The sequence below is a fragment of the Triturus cristatus genome, chromosome 11 (genome assembly GCF_964204655.1).
Source record: "Triturus cristatus chromosome 11, aTriCri1.1, whole genome shotgun sequence".
NCBI lineage: Eukaryota > Metazoa > Chordata > Amphibia > Caudata > Salamandridae > Triturus > Triturus cristatus.
The window spans coordinates 1,022,480,495-1,022,494,766 of NC_140594.1; positions in this window are offsets into that span (position 1 = coordinate 1,022,480,495).

Below are 14,272 nucleotides of genomic sequence, written 5' to 3' on the forward strand. Positions count from 1 at the left end.
TTCCAGAACTTTCCACCACAGAAATATGGGGAAAATGTGGTTTTTTTGGCAATTTTTGAGGTTTGCAAGGGATTCTGGGTAACAGAGCCTGGCGAGAGGCAATCAAGTCACCCCATCCTGGATTCCCCTGGGTGTCTAGTTTTCAAAAATGTATAGATTTGCTAGCTTTCCCTAGGTGCCGGCAGAGCTATGGTTCAAAAACTACAGCTAGGCACTTTGCCAAAAAAGGGTAATTTTTCGCTACGAAATTGAGGTGTGTCCATGTTACGTTTTGCGCCGTTTCCTGTCGCGGGCACTAGGCTAACCCACACAAGTGAGGTACCATTTTTCTCGGAAGACTTTGGGGAACGCGGGGTGGGTGGAAATTTGTGGATCCACGCAGATTCCAGAACTTTCCACCAGATAAATATGGGTAAAAAGTGTTTTTTTGGCAATTTTTTAGGTTTGCAAGGGATTCTGGGTAACAGAACCTGGTGGGAGACAGTCAAGTCACCCCATCTTAGATTCACCTGGGTGTCTAGTTTTCATAAATGTATAGGTTTGCTAGGTTTCCCTAGGTGCCGGCAGAGCTAGGGTTAAAAAACTACAGCTAGGCACTTTGCTAAAAAAGGGTAATTTTGCATTGTGAAAATGTGGTGTGTTCACGTTGGGTTTTGAGCCATTTCCTGTCTTGGGCACTATGCCTACCCCTACAAGTGAGGTACCATTTTTATCGGGAGACTTAGGGTAATTCAGATTTGTAAAGGAACTGTTATTACCTATTGACTTTCGATGCATTTCTGCCTTCCAAATGAAAGACATTGTGTAAAAAAGAAATCATTCTAAAAAATGACTGATAATTCTCATGCTAGTATGAGTATTCCCAATTTCGGAAATGTGCAAATATCTACTGTTTCTAAACTCTATATTTTGTTCCCATTTCAGAAATACATAGGTGTCTTTCATACCGATTTTTCCATGTACACACTTTTACAGAATAATTACTATATACCCGGTACATAATAAAAAACCATTGCAAGTTGCTGCTCAGTTTTTGGCTCTGGGTTCGTCGGGTTCTTGGTGAACCTACAAGTCCTATATATCCCCACAACCAGAAATGTACAGCGGATGTAACGGTATATTGTTTTCAAGGAGCTGTCATAATTAGAAGAAGTTACAGGTGAAAACGTTGACACAAAAGTCTTTTTTATTCAACAAATTTTCAATTTATCCTATATTTAACTGTTAGTTTCTATAAAAAAACCTTCATGGATCTACACAAATGACCCCTTGCTGAATTCAGAATTTTGTCTACTTCTCTAAAATGTATAGCTTTCCAAGATCCATTATTGCTTTTGTACCCATTTCTACAATTAACTGGAAGGAGGTCAAAAGCACAAAAAATAGCAAAAATAGGCTATGTCCCAGAAAAATGCCAAAACTGCGTAAAATATTTTGGGTTTCTGACAAAAGTCTGGTATCCCCTAAAAGCTGGGAAAATGGTGATTTCATCCCCACAAACCCTCTTTTGATAACACTTGCAGGGAAAAACTCAGAAGCTTTCATTTGCAGCCTGTTTTTCCCATTTTCCCCCCAAAAACCTACATTTTTCTGTATTTTGGCTCATTTCTGTGACCCCTCCAGGAGAATCGACAAACCCTGAGTAACTTCAGAATCCCCATGATGTTGGAAGAAAAGGACGCAAATTTGGCGTGGATACCTTATGTGGTCAAAAGGTTACAAGAGCCTCAGCACGCACTACCCCAAATAGCCAAAAAAGGGCGTGGCACAGGAGGGGAAAAGGCCTGGCAGCGAAGGGGTTAAGAGAACTTGAGACCCCAACCCCAATAACAGGGAACAAGCTTAACCTAATAGTGGCTCTCAAGTTGTCTGCTACCACAATCTGGTGAAATGTATTACGTATCTCCTGCTCTAATGACACCAAGTGACACCTGGTAATAGTCATACTGACTCCTGTATCTTTCAGAGCCTCCATCGTCTGCCCATTGATGGTGATCGACTGCCTATACTTGGAAGAATTGGAAGTTTTTAGGCACCATCTCTCTGTCACCCAAGAGCACTAAGGAAACGTCAGCTGTTCCTCTCATACTGACTGGAACCATATCTTCTTCAAGCACTACACTAGCCGGCCCCTGGGACTGGACGACTGTGATTTCCACTAGGTGCTGGTCCAGCTCTGTAATGCAATTATTGAGAATGAGCTGCTTTAAAAACAAGCTGTTCAGCCCAACGTAATCATCATCTGCACTGATGCTCACTCAGCCATTCAGTGCCTTGCTGGAATAGTTCAAGAAATCCACCTAAGGGTGGTTTGGGAGTTTTTGGCAGTCCCTGAAACTCTTTGGCATTTCACATTGGTCAGTCAAAATTAAGAAATAAGGATAGCTTTCATGGGGGCATATTTTGTCTGGTCACCCACCTCCAGTGTAAGGAATGTGTCCCTCTCCACTGTAGGCATGTGGTTCTATCCCCTCTGGAACATTGTGCACGCTCAGAGGTATCTCATAGGCAGAAAACTATTTGTTTATGTCAATTATCACCACACAGTTTCACATCAGCTCTTTAGGAATAGGGACTTTCTTGTCTCCCTCAGACACTGCAAATATGATGCCACCATTACTGCTGGACTCTGAGACTTCTCCAGCGGCATTTTGTTTTCTGCCAAGGCCCTTTAAGCCTTTTTTTCTCCTTCCTATACTTTCAGTTCTCCAGCTCCTGTGGGGGAAGGCGCTACTTCATACTCTCACACTGAGCTCTCGCTCAGAAGGCAGATTTTTTCCTAGTTTGGAAGCTGATGCTCAGAACCCACAGCCAGACCATTCTTTATTCCTAAATAAAGTTCCTCCTCATCAGCATCCTTCTCATTAGGATCCTTCTCCTCAAACTGTTCAGGATTGGATTGCATCCTTGTGTCCTCTTTAAAGGCATGGCGTGCTATCTGAAGGTCCAGCTTTGAGGCCTTCTTTCCTGCATGCATCTCACTCGCCTCACAGAGTTTCTGCACCTCAGCCCTGCTGAAGCTGTCCACATTGAACATTTCCATCCCCATGGAAATAGACAAAGAGCTAGGGAAATTAAATTTAGAAAAAGGAAAAAAGCTAATCAGTAAACTAGGGAGAAAAACTTTTGGATTGGTCTCAGATTACTTATCTGGTGTTTTCAGTGTGCAACACACATTCATTGTATGGCACTGCACAAACACAAGTCCTAATCCTCACCAGTGAACACCAATGTAAGAAATCGGGTTACTGACTACAGGGCGGGTAAAGCCCTACTCAAGCAGGAACCACAATCCTTGACATGGCGAAGTCACAAGCAAACACCAAATTAACCTGTTCTCAGCCCTCTGGTAACTTGGCACAGAGCAGTCAGGCTTAACATAGAAGCAATGTGTGCTTTGAGGTTTTTGGTGCTGTTTTCACTTAAATATTTAAAATTGCATATCTCTGGTTCTACAAATTGGATTTTTTTTTGTTTTGGTCTATTATCTAATAAAATATATGCAATTTCCTAAACTGTTGTGGGATTTTTCTTGTGTAGTGTATCACTTTTTTTACTTTTGGAATTGCTGCATAAGTGTTATGCCCCCCTCATGTGCGTACACATGCAGAAGAGGACCCTCCATGTCACTGCCGGCGGAGAAGAAACTCGTAATATGGTTGGCGGGACTGCGGTGATCTCATCAAGCATATTGTGGTCTCTGACTGCCACGCCACCTCCAGGGAACTGTGGTTCCCTGGCGGCAGTGGTGGTTGAGTGCCCAACTTGCAATGGGGCAGTCGGACTACCAGTGCGGCGGTGGCTGGATCGCCACCGTTGTGCCACCACTGCGAGACTGGTGGTCCTTGGACCGCGAGACTCATAATCGGGCCTAAAGTCCGACGGTTATTTCCAGACATGGGTCACTGGCTCAATGAGCCACTGGAACCCAACTGTACCTGGCTGAAGAGCCCTAACTACAGCAAAACCGGTCCTAGGTTGCTTGTGTTCCGGTTCGGCGAGGACCTGGCCTGGCATTTTGGTCTAGACTAATCCCATGAGGAGCAGGGTCAAGGCTGATTTGTATATGGCTGGGTCCAAACTGAGGTGGCATGGTGGGCAAAAAAGGATTGGAATTTGGACAAGGCCCAGAGCGATTGCCAGTGGCTGAGATTGATTTGAGAATTTCATCCAACACCTTCTAATTTTTGCATTTGATGCTCAAATTGTACTGGGTATGGCCAGATGTGGGTCCCAGGGTCACAGTGCCACTGGAAACAAGCTATACCTGGCTGAAGAGCCTTATTTAGGCCGGAACAAGTCCTAGATTGCTTGTTTTCCAGATCATGAGGACCTGGCCTGGCAGTTACATCTGGACTATTCCCATGAGTAACAGGGTCAACACTGATTTACATATGGCTGGGTCCAACCAGAGGCGGCATGGTGGGTAAATAAAAATAGATTGGGATGCAGTCCTGAGAAAATTGCCAGTGGCTGAGAATAATTTGAGCACTCCATCCATCACCTTGCTGTTTTTGCACTTGTGTGGCAGGTATGCCCAGACATGGGTCCTGGGCTTGATGTGCCACAGGAAACCAAACTATACCTGGCTGAAGAACCCTAACTACAGCAATAATTGTAATAGGATGCTGTGTTCTGGTTCAGAGAGAACCTGGCATGGCACTTTGAGCTGGACTGTTCGCATGAGAAGTAGGGATAAGACTGATTTACATATTTTTGGGTCCAAACTGAGGTTGCATGGTGGGCATACGTGATGGATCTGGATGCAGCAAAGACATGAGTCATGGGCTCACTTTGCCACTGGTACCAAGCACTACCTGGTTGAAGAGCCCCCACTAGGGCAAAACCAGTCCTAGGTTGCATGATTTCCATTTCGGTGGACATGGCCTGTCAGTTGGGGCTGGACTGTTCCCATGAGGGGCAGGGTCAAGGCTGATTTGCATATGACTGGGTCCAAACTGAGGTGGCATGGTGGTCAAAAAAATGATGCAATTGTAAATGGAGATGGCTGAGTTTTTTTTTTTGTACGGAGTTTTATATAGCGCAAATTTGGCCCGAAGGTATAGGTATCAGGGCACTTTACACGAGCACCAGTTGCGTTACATGAGGACACATTCATTTTTTGTTAGTCATGGGGAGAATAAGTGATTTGCCCAGAACCACAGGATGTTCAATCAATCAATCAATCAAGGGTTTATAGAGCACAAGCTACTCACCCGAATGGGTCTCAAGGCGCTGAGGGAAAGGGGGCGGGGGGTTCCGCAGATCCTAGAGGTTCACTGAGTTCCATCGAAGAGCCAGGTCTTGAGGTCCTTTAGGAACTTAGGAAGCGATGCAGTCTGTCGGAGGTGGAGAGATAGGGAGGTCCATGCCTTGGCTGCGAGAAGGGAGAAGGAGTGCCCCCCTGCTCTGTTTTTCTTGATCCAAGGAACTGTTGTGAGGGAGAGCTGGGCCGAGCGGAAAGAGTGCTGTGGAGCGTGGAACGTGAGGCGTGGTTCAGGTTGGCAGGTTCAGTGTTGTGGAGGGCCTTGCGTCCGTGGGTGAGAAGCTTGAAGGTGATTCTCTTCTCAGTGGGGAGCCAGTGTAGGGTTCGTAGGTGTTGGCTGATGTGGGTGTGGTGTGGTATGCTGAGGACTAGTCTGTTGGCGGCGTTCTGGATGTTCTGGAGTTTGTGGTGAGGTTTTTGTTGATCTCTGCGTAGAGTGCGTAGCCGTGGTCCAGTCGGCTACTGATGAGGGCGAGTGTGACAGTTTTTCTGTGTTCCGGGGGGATTCATTTTAAGGTCTTATGGAAGAGGTGAAGGGTGTGGTAGCAGGAGGAGGTGATGGCGTTGATCAGGCTGTCCATTTTGAGTTCAGAGTCCAGGATGATTCTGAGGTTGTGTGTGTGTTCCATCGGGGAGTGGGGGTCCCCGGGGTCGGGGGGGCCACCAGGTGTCATTCCAGGCATTGGGGTGTTGGCCCCTGATGAGAACCACGGTTTTGTCCGTGTTGAGTGGAAGGCAGCTGTACTTCATCCATCTGGCGACGGCTTCCATTCTGTCTTGAAAGTTGCGTTTGGTGATGTTGGGTTTGTTGGATAGGGAGAGGATGAGTTGGGTGTCTTCTGCGTATGATGTGATGTTGAATCCATGTGTTCTGATGATGGATGCCAGCGGGACCATGTAGATGTTGAACAGGGTTGGGCTGATGGAGGATCCTTGTGGAACTCCGCAGGTGGTTGGACTCGGTTCTAAGAGAAATGGAGGGAGTCTGACCCATTGCGTTCTGCCAGAGAGGAAAGAGAGGATCCAGTTGGGTGGCTTGTTCCGGATTCCCGTTTTGTGGTGTCTGTGGGGTAGGGTGCGGTGAGAGACAGTGTTGAGGGCCACGGAGAGGTCTAAAAGGATGAGGGCCACAGTCTTTCCTGTGTCAAGGAGGGCTTGGATGTCATCTGTTGCTGCAAGGAGTGTGGTTTCTGTGCTGTGGTTCTTCCTGAATCCTAATTGGGAGGAGTCGAGGATGTGGTTTTCTTCAATGAAGGAGGCGAGTTGGCTGTTGACTGCTTTTTCCATGACTTTAGACGGATAAGGGAGTAGGAATATTGGTCTGAAATTCTTGAGGTCAGTGGGGTCCGCTGAAGGTTTTTTCAGGAGAGGGTTGATCTCGGCGTGGTTCCAGTCATCGGTGAAGGAGGCGTCTCGAGGGAGAGGTTGATGATACATTGAAGCTCGGTAGCAATGATGTCTGTGGCTTTGTGGTAGATGTGGTGGGGGCAGGGGTCAGTGAGGGTCCCAGAGTGGGTGGTCTTCATTATTCTCAGAGTAGCTTCGATGCTGAGGTTGGTCCAGCTGTCTAGTGTCAGCTGCATGCTGCTGGGAGCGTTGAGAGGGGGCTCCTCGTGGGGGTTGTTATCATCGAAATTCTCATAAATGGTCTTGATTTTGTGATGGAAGAAAGCACGGAGTTGTCGCAGAGGTCTTGGGAGGGAGTGATGTCTGTGGACTCCCTGCTGGGTTGGGCAAACTCTTTGATGATGCCGAAGAGTTCCTTGCTGTTGTGTGCATTGGTGAGGATTCTGTCCTGGAGTGCTTTCTTCCTGGAGAGTCTGATGCGCTTGTGGTGGGGAGCAGTAGCTGTTTTGAAGTGGTCGAGGTCTGTTGGGTTTTAGAGTTCCTCAACAGTTTTTTGAGTCATCTGCAGGTGCGTCTGGAGTCTCTGACTTTGGTGGAAAACCAGCTGGCTTTCATGGCGTGGGGCTTGGAGGCTTTCTTAAGGGGTGATGGTGTTGGTGCAGTTGGAGATCCAGTTGTGTAGAGTGTGGGTGGTGGTGGTGGAGTCATCGTCTGTGGTGGTGGGAGCGGAGATGCCGAGGGCGGCAGCAAGCTGGTTGTCGGAGATGTTGTTCCAATTCCTGTGCTGGAGCTGATATGGGCCTCTGTGGGGGATGTGGGAGTTGAAGGAGAAGTGAACACAGCGTTGGTCCGTCCATGGGAGTTCGGAGGTGCAGCTGAAGGTGATGGAGTTCCCTGCTGTGAAAACAGGATCGAGGATGTGCCCAGCTGTGTGCGTTGGTTCTGGTACTATCTGCTTGAGTCCTATGCTGTCGAGGTTGTCCAGGAGGGAGGAGGAGTTGGTGTCCTGGCGGTTGATGAGGTGGAAGTTGAGGTCTCCTAGCAGCGTGGAATCGGTGGGGATGGCATGTGGCGTGATGATGTTGGAGAAAGGAGCGTGGGGTCCAGGTGTTCTGTAGATGAGGGTGCCTCGGAGGGTGGTGGACGGGTCAGTCTGGATCTTGAAATGGAGGTGTTCCATCAGGTCTGTAGGCCCGTAGGAATAGGTGCTCAACTGGAGATTGACCTTGTGGGCGATGGCAATGCCTACTCTGGGGTGGTTTGGGTGATTTTTCTAGGTTAACTTGTAACGGCGATCGCGATATCTGGTCCAAAGAAGGCGTCCCTTGCTCACTTTGCCACTGGATTCAAGATAGCCTGGCTGATGAGAGCTGTTAGCCTGAAACAGGTCCCGGGATGCTTGTTTTCGGTCCAGGAAAGACATGAATTGGCAGTTTGGGTTGGACTGTTCCAATGAGGCACAGGGTCAAGACTGATTTGCACATATCTGTGTCTGAACTGGGTGGCAAAGTGAGCTAAAGAACAATAATGGATTTAACCCAGATCTGTGACTGGGTGTGAGTGTCTGAAATGTTTCAGTGCGCCGTCCATCATCTCCTTGTGTTTGCCAGAGGTGACGTTCATCCAGGATTCGTTGAGGAAGGCGATGTCCAAGGCGGTGCTGTCGAGGAGGTCCCAGATTTCTGTGGTGCGTCTGGGGAGGGAGCGGATGTCGAGGAGGATGCATCTCAGGGTTTGGGGTGGGATGGAGTTGTTGCTGTAGGGAGGTGTAGGGTCCTGTGTCTCAGCGAAGGAGAAGGAATGGCAGCAGTGACGGCAGCTGAAGAGTCTGTGGGTGCTGAGCGGTGAGGAGAGTTTGCAGTTGTAGTTCTTTCCGGCGTTTATGTTGCCCGTCCTTGCTGAGACTCAAACCCAGTTGCCCAGATTTGAGGTCGACTGCCCTAGCCATTAGGCCAACTCCTCTCCCCGAGATTAATTTAAGCATTCCATACATCACCTTGTTATTCTTGTATATGATGCCCGAAGTGCAATGGATATGCCCAAATGCGGGTCCCGGGGTCACTGTGCCACTGTAACCAAGCTATACCATTCAGAAGAGCCCTAACCGGACCAAAACCAGTCCTAGGTTGTTTGTGGTCTGGTTTTGGAAGGATCTGCCCTGGCAAATTGTCTGGACTGTACCTGTGAGGAACAGGGTCAGGGCTGATTTGTCAATGGCTGGGTCCAAACTGAGGGGGCTTAGTGGGCAAAACACAATGGCCTGGTATGCAGTCCAGAGTGATTGCCAGTGGCTGAGATTATTTTGAATATTCCATCAATCACCTTGTTGTTTTTCCACTTGACGGCGTATGTGCTTCCAGCATGCCTAGACGTGGGTCCCATGCTCACTGTGCCACTGGAACCAAGATATACCTGGCTGAAGAGCCCGAAATCAGGAAAAAACAATCCTAGGTTGCTAGTGTTCGGTTCGGGGATGGCTTGGCAGTTCGGACTGGACTGTCCCCATGAGGAGCATTGACAAGGCTGATTTACATATGGCTGGGTCAAAACTGAGGTGGCTTGGTGGGCAAAATGTGATGGATTGGGATGCTGCCCAGAGCAAATGCTTTTGGCTGAGATTATTTTGATCTTTCCATCCATCACCTTGTTGGTTTTGCATAACATTCTAGAAGTGACAGTTTCCAAATTGTGACTTAAAATCCAACTTTGCCATTAAGGAGGTCTTTTTAATTACAATTCTTTGGACACCATACTCAAAATTGAATGTTACCACGTACTAAATGTGATATCGGAGCCCAATTTTAACCTAAGGGAAGGGAAGGCCTTGCAGTGGTGAAAAATTAATTTAAGAGTCTTCAACTACCAGGACATTAAAAACTTAAAAGTACATTTCAACTTTTTAAATACACTGCACCCTGGCACTTGGACTATTTAGGGCCTACAATGGGGGTGAATTATATGTATGAAGAAGGAAGGTTTTGGCCTGGCAAAATTTGTATTCTGCAATATCAAAATGAGAGTTTAAAACGGCGTACACAGCCTGCATTGCAGGATTGGGGCATGTTTTACAGGGCTACTTAAGTGGGTGGCACACTCAGTGTTGCAGACCCACCAGTAGAATTTCATTTACAGGCCCTGGGTACATGGGCCACTTTACTAGGGACTTACAAGTAAATTAAATGCACCAATTGGGTACAAGTCAATTGTAGCAAGTTGAGGGGAGAGGGCAGTGGTAAAGTGCACAGAGTACAAAGGCCAACAAAACGAGATCAGCAAAAGTAGGAGAGGTGAAGGCAAAATGTTTGGGGAGACTATCATATGGTTGATAGATCTAACACCTACATCACGCAATTCAACGTAAATCAGTCCAGTTGCTTAAGGGACATTTACAAGGCCATGCAAAGTGATACTTTTCAAATGCAGAGCAATGCAACACAGAACCTTGCACTGGCTTTTGGAACCTGCATAGGTGAGACTTTAAAAGGGTGGACCATGGGCATTCCCATGCAGAAACCTATGTATTGTAACACAAACCTAGATTTATTAAGGTCAGTGAACCTAGATGTGTGCCACAATAGTGCTCCTACCTTACCTTGGTGTAACAAAGAATAATATATTTTTTACTCAAAGAGGAATAAGCCCAAAAGCAATTAAGGATCACATGCCTTGCTAATAAAGTCTCCAGAAAAGCCCTCATACAAGCCATGGAGTTTTACCTTCGACAAGCTGAAATTCCTGCTTGAGAAATTAGATCTATAAATGATTAAGTGCTACAAAGAAGAGAGGATGAAACTGTCAAAGCCATCATTCCCAACCATCACTCAATCACTGACAGAAGATAATTCAATTTGATCTTCATAGTAATTTCTGAACATGTCAAAGCTTAACATTGATAAATTTTGCCAGCATCACCACTCACAACAAAGATAACAGTAGCAACATTGTTATACAACATGGCCTCCGTGGAAGCACATCTATCCCCAACCCAGTTTGTTGTCAGGTCAGCAGATATTTACTTGACCATTATAGCCGCTATATATAGCCATTATATCCACACCTCACTCCAAACCAGCAAGCTCCAAAGCAAACCAAAATCATTCAACAGACAAATAAATAACATCCACCACCTTCTAAAACAGACTGGCAGAAAGCCTTGGATAGATTAAATCTGAAACCCTCTAAGTTCTCCTCAACACCCTCATTACAGCCACAACAGAAGCCCCCCAAAAAACGTGAAAACCTTCCAAAAATGAAGAATACATCTCCTGGTACAGCAACACCCTGAACATCCACCTTGTAAAACCCTCTTTACCTCAAACATGCACAAAACAAAATATCAAAAATCACTCCAAGAATCAAGACAAGAAAATCTTTGTTGTAATTTTCTAGAAGCTATGAACAGCATCTCAGAACATGATACATATTTGAGCATTAGTGATGCCAAAATACACCAATGCACAGCAGCATTCAGATCCTTATAACATCTGAAAACTCCAAGGCATTGTCTTAATAGAAAACATTCAAAAAATCATAAAAGTCGTCGCTGTCAACAACTGTAATGCCAGATACACCTATAACAACTTCAAATAAAATGTATGTGTGTATGTATGTAATATTTGTATAGCATGAATCTTGCCAGAAATGCAGTGGAGCACTGCACAAGGTAAAAGGCAAGCATAAAGTCAACAAGTGATAGAAGTAGCTTGTGTAGTGGGTGTTACTGCATTGTGATATAGTGTTCTTTAAAGAAGTGTGTCTTTAACTCTTTCCTAAATTGGTGCAGCATTAGGGTGATCATGAAGGATGAGGGGATGTTGTTCAAGAACCTGAGTGCATCGATGGAAAGGCCTGCTGCCTTTTTTCCTCTTTTACACTTCTTATTCCCCACTGTGATGGTTTCCTTACTGCAATTGTGTTGAGAGCTGCAGGAGATGGTGATCACGCAAGATAAGTGGCGATGCTGCATTGGAAATGGAAAACGTGGGGGATTCATTATTGGTGACAGGTTACTAAAACCATAGAGGGTTGTCAATAATGCCTGTGTGTCCTTATGGATCTGATGATTGCTTTTGATAGAGTAAATTGATTTAAACTCTGGGGAATACTCATTAACCTGGGTATAGATAAGAACAAAGTTAGGGGCATATCTACAACGCGGCGATAGAAAATTATGTCCGCTTTTGTGGCCGTTTTGGCCGAATAGCGGCGATAAATTTATCACCTAATTAGCAAGCTCACGCTGACGCATGAAGCCTTGCTTTAGCGCCCGGATTCTTAACGCCCAGATTTGCATCTCTAATGAGATGCAAAGTGGGTGTTCCTGACCTGACATGACAGGAGAAATGTCGCTAAGCGACATTTCTCCTATCATCAAGCTCCACGCTATGAAGCATAGCGGCAAGAAAAGTAGCTACTTTCCTTACGCCTGCTATCCTATGGAAGGTGGATATCATGGCTAAGTTTGTGAGTCCCTATCATCAAGCTAACGCCACATGGCGTGAGATTATCGCTGGGTTTCCAGCGATAATCTCACGTTAGGCAGTTAGCGCTAGGATTTTTATCGCTTTTGAGATAAGCGTTGCTAATAGCACGCTATCTCAACGATAAAAATCCACGCTAGCCGGCGATAATTATCCTAGCACTAAGTGCGCTTAGCGATAATTATCGCCTTTTGTTGCTGATATGCCCCTTAATTACTTACTAGAACTTCACCTGGATTTAAAGGTATCAGTTAGGTATAACATGTATGGTAGTCTTTCTGCCCCAGTGAAGGTGCAAAGGGGGGTAAGACAAGGGTAAGACAAGACAAGGGTGAATCCTGGCTCCGCTATTATTTACTCTTTACATTAACATCTTGGGCCAATTTTAAGTGCTGCCTGTAAGGACAGCCCCGGGCAGGTTCTCTACTTATTCCTGCATTATTATACACAGATAATGCAGTTTTGACACCAATAGGGCCACAGAGTCTGCTGGATATGTTTAATGTCTTCATGGAATATTTGGATCTCAGCACAAACTATTTGAAGCCACATACAATGGGGGTAGCCACAGGAAAAAGAAATGCAAAAAATATTTGGCAGCAATACTGAATTAACTAGGGTAGCAACTTAAACAGCGAAGAAAAACATATTGACTAGAGCCGTAGGAGAACTTTTGATTTTGCAAAAAGGCTAGGTGCCAAGCCACTGCAGGCTTTGCTTAAAGTATATCAAGCCAAATACATTCCAATGGCGATGTATGGATATGACTTGTAGGGATACAAGGGTGTAAGTGAGCTACAAGTAGTTGAAAACAATTTCCTGAGAAGATTGCTAGCTATCCCACAGGAAGTCCCCGCATTCATGTTAAATGAAGAAATGGGTACGGGCTATATTTCTGACATTGTAGCTTTGGCTCCCGTATTGCGATGGATTAGGATATGGGTGAACCCAGAATTGAAATTTAACCAGACAGTGATTGAGGATTGCTGCACCATGGACGGGCTCAGCTGTCTTCCTTGATTTAATCATGAATAATGTGTCATGCACGCTGAGATGCCCAGAGCTATTTGAAAATCCAAAATCTATTGTTAAATAAGCCTTGCAAGGGATAATACAAGAGTTCCTTACACACAGGTTGAAGGAGGGAGAAATGATTGAAAGTATGAAACCTTCGGTGTGGGTTCATATGTTGGTAAGAACATGCACACCTTGAGAGCCTTACCTAGTGCCGGTCTCTAACCCACACCATCAATTTTTATTGATAAGGTTTAGGTTTAATCTTAAACTTTGGCTCCCAGCAGTGTCACATGGTCACTTTAGTGTTGAGGAGATTGGTCCATGTTCATGTGACAATTTCTTTCCACAGGACAGTTGAAATGTTGTCTTTTTTTGACATTCTTTTTAAAGACAACAATATATTGTCCTACTGGTGAAAGAGAAACACTTTGTCCAGGTGAAGCCAGCTCTAATGTCTCTGCAAACGCTTTGAAGCCCACTGGTATGCTATGGAGTGGCAATGTTTATGGTGGGTGCATTGATAATAAGGAAAAGGTTAGCTGGCTGATACTAGATTTTATGTAAGTAATGCCCAACTAATGTCCTTCGCAAAATAAAAAAATCTAAAAAATAATATTGGGCATCAAAAATGTTCATGAATACAAAATAGACCTTAGAAAATACTGACCAGGAAGAATATTGCCCTCTAAGATATTTGGCACTGTAAAGCAGATGCTAAATAGCCCTTTGCCATGGAATGTACCAATACTATACAAAATATTACTCCTGAACCTGCACTCATTTAGTGCACTGAGCAAATTATGCCTTACTCCTGAATCTGCTCTCATTTTCATGTATTTACAATGCAATTGGGAAACAATTGTTCATACCCTCCTTTTGTGAATAAGGTTACTGTTGAATTGTTTCCTTTAAAGTATATCTCAAACCTTTCTTTACCATTTGCAAAATTACAGACCACGATTTGGGTTATTGTTGTAGCTGTTAAAGGTGTGCTAGGTTTTGTAGGCAATATTTCACTTACATCATCCTTATACATACCGAAAGCATCTACATATTGTGGCAGACTATTTATCAGCCTGTGTTACATGCATATAGACATGAGTCAGTCAGTAGATGGGAAGCACCTGGAGCTGACGCATAAGCTGCAGTTTAGAACAAAACA